Raw genomic sequence first — 7,872 nt, forward strand, 5'->3', positions numbered from 1 at the left:
GAGGGGTAGGGGAGAGCAGGAGGAGAGGGAGGGGATGGGGGAGCAGGAGGAGGGGTTTTGGGAAGGAGCAGCAGAGGGAGGAACCGGAGAGGGAGGAAACTGGGGTCTGGCAGAAACCTAGGGCAGAAGTTTCAACAAGGGCGCAGTCAGTTGTGTCGTGTCCACTCAAGGTCAAGCAAGGAGGGACTGCAGAGGCCACTGCGTGTCCCAGCAGGGAGGTCACCGTGGCCTTGGCCAGAGCATTTTCCCTGGAGTTTTTGGGAAGGAGCAGCAGAGGGAGGAACCGGAGAGGGAGGAAACTGGGGTCTGGCAGAAACCTAGGGCAGAAGTTTCAACAAGGGCGCAGTCAGTTGTGTCGTGTCCACTCAAGGTCAAGCAAGGAGGGACTGCAGAGGCCACTGCGTGTCCCAGCAGGGAGGTCACCGTGGCCTTGGCCAGAGCATTTTCCCTGGAGTGGGGTTGGGGAGCAGTGAGGAAGAGGGAGGAGTGGGGGAGAGGAGGCTGCTCCCTCCGCGCTGGGTAGCGCAGTACTCCCCTCCTCTTGGCTTCACCTCCCGTGGCTTCTGCCCACAGTCCGTCGGGTCTGAGAACAGGTGAGTTTAGCGCAGGACCAGACCGACCGCGGATACCTTGAGAGAGGCCACCTTCTTGTAAGATGTATTGGTACTTTGTTATATTGTGCTGTTCTAAGGCATTCAGTTCATTTAGTTAGAGGCATGTGCACCTGCAGGGGAGAGAGGAGGAGAGGGAAAGTGAGAAATCACCTCCTAGGGAGGGTGGCCATGCGGCAATCCCTCCTCCATTCTCCCCTCAGGACTTCGGCACACATGCATACGTGCTGGGTGCAGTTTTCAAGCCACCGGATCTGGGACTCGAACCACGAAGTCAGCCATGTGGATCCAGCAGTCTAAACCTCCACACCACCTCCTGATCCATAATGGTTCTATTTAATCGTTAGTTATTGCCGTTACTCTCTTGCTGTGCCTAATTTTAAATGAAACTTATCTTAGGAATGTGATCCCGAACTCTGGTCTGTGTGGGCCCGGGCTAGCTGTGGTTTCCGGCCTCTGTGAAGGCCTTCAGGTTCCCCGAGGGAGAGAGCCGTCAAACCGGCTCTGCGGCTGGGGTAGGAGTGTGGTTAGAGCCTCCCATGACGGAATGGGAACAGCTGGCTGGGTGGGGCGGGGAGGCCTGAAAGACGCTTCCTTGACGACCATGTACCCCATGGGGACACGGCCAGTTTGGAACATTTCTCCAGACCACGTGAGGGCAAGGTCCCGACCAGGGATTTCCGGGAGGCCCCGCTCGGAGGATTGCACAAGGCGGGTGGCCCTGCAGCCCTGGGTTCTTCCTGGGGTTTGCTGTGGTTTGGATAACGGTTCATCCCCACAGGTTCGCGTTTTGGGATTTGGTCCCCAATACAGTGGCATCGGGAGGTGGAGAGACCTTTAGGAATTAGGCCGGTTTGGGCCAGCAGATGGCGTAGTGGTTACATCACTGGACTCGCACGTGGCCGACTAGTTTGGGTCCTGGCCCCAGTGGCTTGAAACTCACTCCAAGTGCCTGTGCATGTGTGCCCAAGACCCCAGGAGGAGAATGGAGAAGGGACTGCAGTGTGGCCATCTCCTGGGTGGGTTCTCACTTTCCCTCTCTGTCTCTGTCCAGCAAGTGCACGTGTATTCTAGCAAACTAAAATAAATGAAAACGACAGCAAGAACAGGGGCCGGCAGGTGGTTAAAGGTGCTGACTGCCACACGGCCGACCATGATTCAGGTCCCGGACCTGGCGGCTTCCTTTCTCACTTTCCCTCTCCCTCTCTCTCTGGTCAAATTGGAAGACAATAATAAATAAAATTAAGATAAAAGAATTATTAAAAACCACCATACAAATAACAAATGGTAATGATGGAGGCCTCGGAGGCAGCGGTCAGGTCACGGCGGCATTGCCCTCCCGAGTGGGTGCTGTGAGAGTCCAGCTCTGTGCGAAGGGCGCTCCCATGCCAGCTGGCCGTCCCGGAAGGGAGACAGGACGGCTGCCTCCAGGTGTCCCTCTGCTCCCCCCTGCCGTCCTCTCTGTCCTGCCGGCCTCACACCTTCGGGCCTTCCAGCCACCAGAAGAGTGACGTACTCCTCAGACTTGTGGCCCTCCTTAACTTCTTCATTCATAAACTTTGCTTAAGACACTACAGTTCCTGGGACCAGCAGGTGACACAGTGGTTACGTTGTTGGACTCCCGGGTAGTTGACTTCGGTTCGAGTCCCGGACCTGGCAGCTTGAAACTCACACCGGGCGTGTGTGTGTGTGCACACCCAAAAGCCTGAGAGGAGAATGGAGAAGGGAGTGCAGCGTGGCCATCCCTCCCACGGTGGAGTGTGACTTCTTGCTTCTGTCTCTCTGTCTCTCTGTCTCTCTGGCAAGCACACATACGCCATAGCAAAAATCTCTCTCTAAAAAAAAAAAAGACTGTCATTCTCACTGCTCTTTTCAAATAGAGTCCTGCCCTCAGTCCCAAAGGCCCCCGGCAGGAACTTTTATTTCCCTGTAGACGAGAGTGACTCCATCTTCTTTCCCCCCACACTGTCTTTCCCTCCTTATACATGCAGTGAGCAAAAAACGGTCCCAGTGTAAACAAAAAGGTTTTCTCCAGAAATATCTAATGACAGGTGACTATGTTCACAATTCAGTGGGTAAAAAAAGAAAGATACCAAATCCCAGTTAAGCAGGAAAAAAGGTGTGTGTGTGGGGGGCCAGTAGGTGGCATGGTGGTTGTGGCACTGGACTCCCACATGGACGACCATGGTTTGAGTCCCAGACCAGCTGGCTTGCTTTCTCACTTTCTCTCTCTCCCTCTCTCTCTCTTTCATTCTCTCTCTGTGTGTGTCTAGTGAATGCATGTGCCCTATAGCAATTTTTTTTAAAGTAATAATAAATAAAATTAAATAAATAATTCTTTTTTAAAAAATGGTGTGTGTTGGGGGGCAGCAGATGGCATAGTGGTTAAGATGTTGGACTCCCATATGGCCAACTTCAGTTCAAGTCCCTGACCCAGCAGTTTGAAAATCACAACAGGCATGTGTACGTGTGCATGTGTGTCCAAAATCCCAAGAGGATTTTGAAGAAGACTGTGGTGTGACCATCCCCCCTGGGTGGGTGATTTTTCACTTTTCCTCTCACTGTCTCTCTCTGCAGCAAACGCATGCACTCTGTGGCAAAAAATAATTATTTTTTGAGAGAGATTTTTCCTATAGGGCATGTGCACTCTCCAGACAGAGAGACAGAAAGTGAGAAATCACTCCCCGGGAGGTTGGCCATGCCACAATCCCTTCTCCTCTCAGAATTTTGGGCATGCATACACACGTGCTCAGCAAGAGTTTCAAGCAGCCAGATCCAAGACTCAAACCACAGTAGGCCATGTGGGAGTCTAGTGCCTTAACCACCACACCACCTGCTGGCCCTGGAAAAAACCTAAAAAAAAAAAAAAAAGAAAGATGTGTGTGGATATAAAAGACTTGTGAGCAACCATCAAAGTAGTAATAAAAACAGCTGTTTATTCTCAGCAATAAATCAGTCATTTTTATAATCCGAGGGGGAAAATGTGGACCGTTCATATTGAAAAGGGCGGGAGAGAGGGAGAAGGGGAGCCAGGTGGAGGGCTCAGAGGGCTCCGTTACATGCAGGGGCCCAGACTGGGAGAGGACAGTTGCTTAGAGCAAGGGTCTCCAACCACAGGCCACAGCCGGTACTGTCAGTGGCTGCTCGGGAAAAAAAGACGGCAGCAGTGAGTAGCAGGCCCGCCAGTGAAGCCCCATCTGGATTTAGAGCCGCTCCCCACCACTCCCATCACCACCTGAGCTCCGCCCTGTCAGGTCAGCAGTGGCCCGAGATTCTTGAGATTCTCGGGGAGCGTGGGCCATACCGTGAACTGCACACCGAGGGTCTGCGCTGCGTGCTCTCATAAACATCCCCTCCTCTCCTGAAAGACCGTCTTGCATGGAACTAGTCCCTGGTGCCAAAAGGGGTGGGGACCGCTGGCTTAGCGGGGAAGGAGAGTGGGCTTCCCACGGTTCCCTTCAGGGGGTCACCTGGGTCTGTGGGGGCTGCAGACTTGCAGCCATTTAGAAGGGCATGCCTCAGCTCCCCGTCCTCCTCTGCCCGGCTTCTCTCTCTGGCTGCTTTCCCTTCGCTTTCCAAAGCTGGCGCTGCCCCGCCAAGCAGGCACAATTCCCGTGACTTCATTGCCCAGCCTTGGGGCTGGTAATTAATCTCAGCCAGGGGCAAGAGGGAGGGAGGAACAGGGTCCCCCAGCAACGCGAGAGGGAGCAAGGTGGGGAAACCTGAGCCCAGCTGAGGGTGGGGACATGTCTCAGAAAAAAAGAAAGAGAGGGAGGAAGGGAGGAAATGAACCATTAAAAAATACATTCTAGGGACCAGCGGATGGCATAATGGCTACGTCGCTGGACTCCCATGTAGTCGACTGTGGTTTGAGTCCTGGACCCGGTGGCTTGAACTCACACGGTGCATGCCCAGGACCCTGAGAGGAGAATGGAGGAGAAGGGACTACTGTGTGGCCAACCCCCCTAGGGGGTGATTTCTCGTTTTCTGTCTCTCTGTCTTTCTGGCCCGCGCATGCGCCCTATAGCAAAATAAATAAATAAATAAATAAATAAATAAACTCTCAAAAAAAAAAAAAATTCTTGGCCCAGCTTAGTAGCACAGTCAGTAGCAAATTGAACCGCAGTGCCAGAGGCCACGTGACTGACTGCAGGTCTGGATTCCCGGTCAGTTTAAAAGCATGCCGGGTGTGTGTGTGCACATGCTAAGACCCTGACAAGTTGAAAGGCTGGGGAAAGGCAAAGTGCCATGATGAGACCCCGTCAGGAGGGGTTCTCTCTCACGTGTGAGCACGTGTTCTCCATTATGAGTAAGGTCAACTTCGCACACGCACACACTAAACCCCAAAGTAGGGACTGCGATGAGTCTTAAACACAAACATACATCCTAGCCATGGGCCAGCCGCTAGTGGCGTGGTGGTTAAGGCCGTTAGATCCCACATGGCTGACTGTGCACTTCAGGTCCCCAAACTGGCATCTTCAAAATCACACCACGTCCCTGTGCATGCCTGCCCCGAATCCTGAAAGGCCAGGAGAATGGAGAGGGAGGGACTGCAGTGTGACCTGACCCACGGAAGGTACCCTCTCACTTTCTCTCTCTCTCTCTCTCTCTCTCCAGCGAGCACACACACCCTCTGGCATTTTTTTTCCTTTTTTTTTTTTTTTTCAAATCTGCAACTGGGGCCAGCAGGAGGTGTGGTAGTCAAGGTACTGGACTCCCAGACAGCCAACAGCAGTTTGAGTCCTGGACCCGGTGGCTTGCTTCCTCACTTTCCCTCTCTCTCTGTCTCTGGTGAGCACATGCTAGCAAATTAAAGAAAAAAAATAATAAATAAAATTTAAAAAATAAATATAAGTCTGCAACCATATAGCTTCTAGAAGAAAATACGGAATATCTTCATGACCTGGGACCAGCTGGAGGTGCAGTGGTAAAATGTGGGCAGACTCACGTGGGACAGGCGGTGGTTCTTTGAAGACCTTCCTGAGTAGAATGGGCCTGTTGAGTGTTGGGGTGATTTGAAAGGTCAAGATCTTACTGGGGGTGCTGCATCTCTCTCTCTTACTCATCGAAGAAATAAATACGAATTATAACACAAAAAGAATATCTTTGAGGGACTAGCAGTTAGCGTAATGGCTATGTTGCTGGACTCCCATGTAGTTGACCGCGGTTCGCGTACTGGACCCGGTGTCTTAAAACTCACGCGGGGCAGGGAACCAGCAGTTAGCGTAATGGCTATGTCGCTGGACTCCCACGTAGTCGACCGCGGTTCATGTCCTGGACCCGGTGGCTTAAAACTCACGCCGGGCACGTGTGCATGCGTGCCCAAGATCCCAAGAGGAGAATGGAAGAGAAGGGATTGCGGCGTGACCATCCTCCCTGGGGGGTGATTTCTCGCTTTCTGTCTCTATGTCTCTCTCTGTCTGTCTGGCGAGCACACACGCCCTATAGCGAAAACCTCTAAAAAAAAAAAAAAAAAAAAACTCACGCGGGGCATGTGTGCATACGTACCCAAGATCCCGAGAGGAGAATGGAGGAGAAGGGATTGTGGTGTGGCCATCCCCCCTGGGGAGTGATTTTTCGCTTTCTGTCTCTATGTCTCTCTCTGTCTCTCTGGCGAGTGCACACGCCCTATGGCAAAAACCTCTCCAAAAGGAAAAAGAATACCTTGGGATATGCAAAAGGTTTTCTCTTTCAGGGAATACCAAAAAGAATTACATATAAAAGAAAATCAATAGGGACCAGCAGATGGCATAATGGTTACATCACTGGACTCCCACATGGCCGACAGCAGTTCGAATCCCAGACCTGGCAGCTTGAAACTCACACTGGGCACATGTGCATGCATGCTCAAAATCCCAAGAAGAGAATGGAGGAGAAGGGATTGCAGCATGGCCATCCTCCCTGGAGGATGACTTCTCACTTTTTCTCTATCTCTCTGGTGAACGCACACGCCCTATAGCAAAAATCATGTTAAAAAAAAAAAACAATAAATTGCATTTTGTTGACATTAAAAACCTTTGCTCACAAGTCACTGAAGTAGTTAAAATGATCTAGTTGGGCCAGCAGGTGGCATGGTGGTTAAAGCACTGTATCTCACGTGGTCAACCTCACAGTTCAAATCCTGGGCCTGACAGCTTGAAAAACACCAGGTGTGTGTGTGTGTGTGTGTGTGTGTGTGTGTGTGTGTGTGTGTGTGACCAGAATCCTGAGAAGAGAAGGGATTACGGTATGGCCATCTCCCCTGGACAGTGATTTCTCACTTTCCTTCTGTTTCTCTCCAGCTAGTGCAAAAAGTCTGAGGGGAAAAAAAAACAAGGGCAGCTGGATCCCACATGCCCGAATGCAGGGGCTGAGTCCTGGGCTGAGCAACTAGAAAAACATTGGCATAGGGGCACCAGCAAGTGACGTGGTAGTTAAAGGCACTGGAGTCCCACATGGCTGCCTGACTGCGGTTCAAGTCCCAGACCTGGCAGCTTGCTTTCTTACTTTCTCTTTCTCTCTCTGGTCAAATTAAAAATAATAATATGGGACCAGCAGCTGGCATAATGACTGTGTCCCTGGATTCCCATCTAGTTGACCGTGGTTTGAGCCCCGGAACCAGTGCCTTAAACTCACACCAGGTGTGTGTGCGTGCATGCGTGCCCAAGACCCCAAGAGGAGAATGGAGGAGAAGGGATTGCAGCGTGGCCATCCCCACTGGGGGTGATTTCTCGCTTTCTGTCTCTCTGTCTGTCTCTGTCTTTCTGGTGAGCCCACGTGCCCTATAGCAAACATCTCTCCAAAAATAATAATAGTAACAAATAGAATTTAATTAATTAATTAATTCTTAAAAAACTCAAAACATTGGCATGGGACCTGGAATGTTTGTAGCCAAAATCAGAAGTAGAGTATAGAGGAGAAGGGATTGTGGTATGGCCATCCCCTCAGAGGGTGATTTTTCACTCTCCCTCTCTCTCTCTGTGTCTCTGTCCAGCAAGTGTGTATACCCTATAGCACATGCACACACACACACACACACACACACACACACACACACATAGTTAATAACAACATATTGTGGGACCAGCTATTGGCGTAATGGCTATGTCGCTGGACTCCCATGTAGTTGACCGCGGTTCCTGTCCTAGACCTGGTGGCTTAAAACTCACGCCGGGCGCGTATGCATGCGTGCCCAAAATCCCGAGAGGAGAACGGAGGAGAAGGGATTGTGGCGTGACCATCCCCTCTGGGGGGTGATTTCTCGCTTTCTGTCTCTCTGTCT

The sequence above is a fragment of the Tupaia chinensis genome, unplaced genomic scaffold, assembly GCF_000334495.1.
Source record: "Tupaia chinensis unplaced genomic scaffold, TupChi_1.0 Scaffold000146_1, whole genome shotgun sequence".
In the NCBI taxonomy this organism is placed as follows: Eukaryota; Metazoa; Chordata; class Mammalia; order Scandentia; family Tupaiidae; genus Tupaia; species Tupaia belangeri.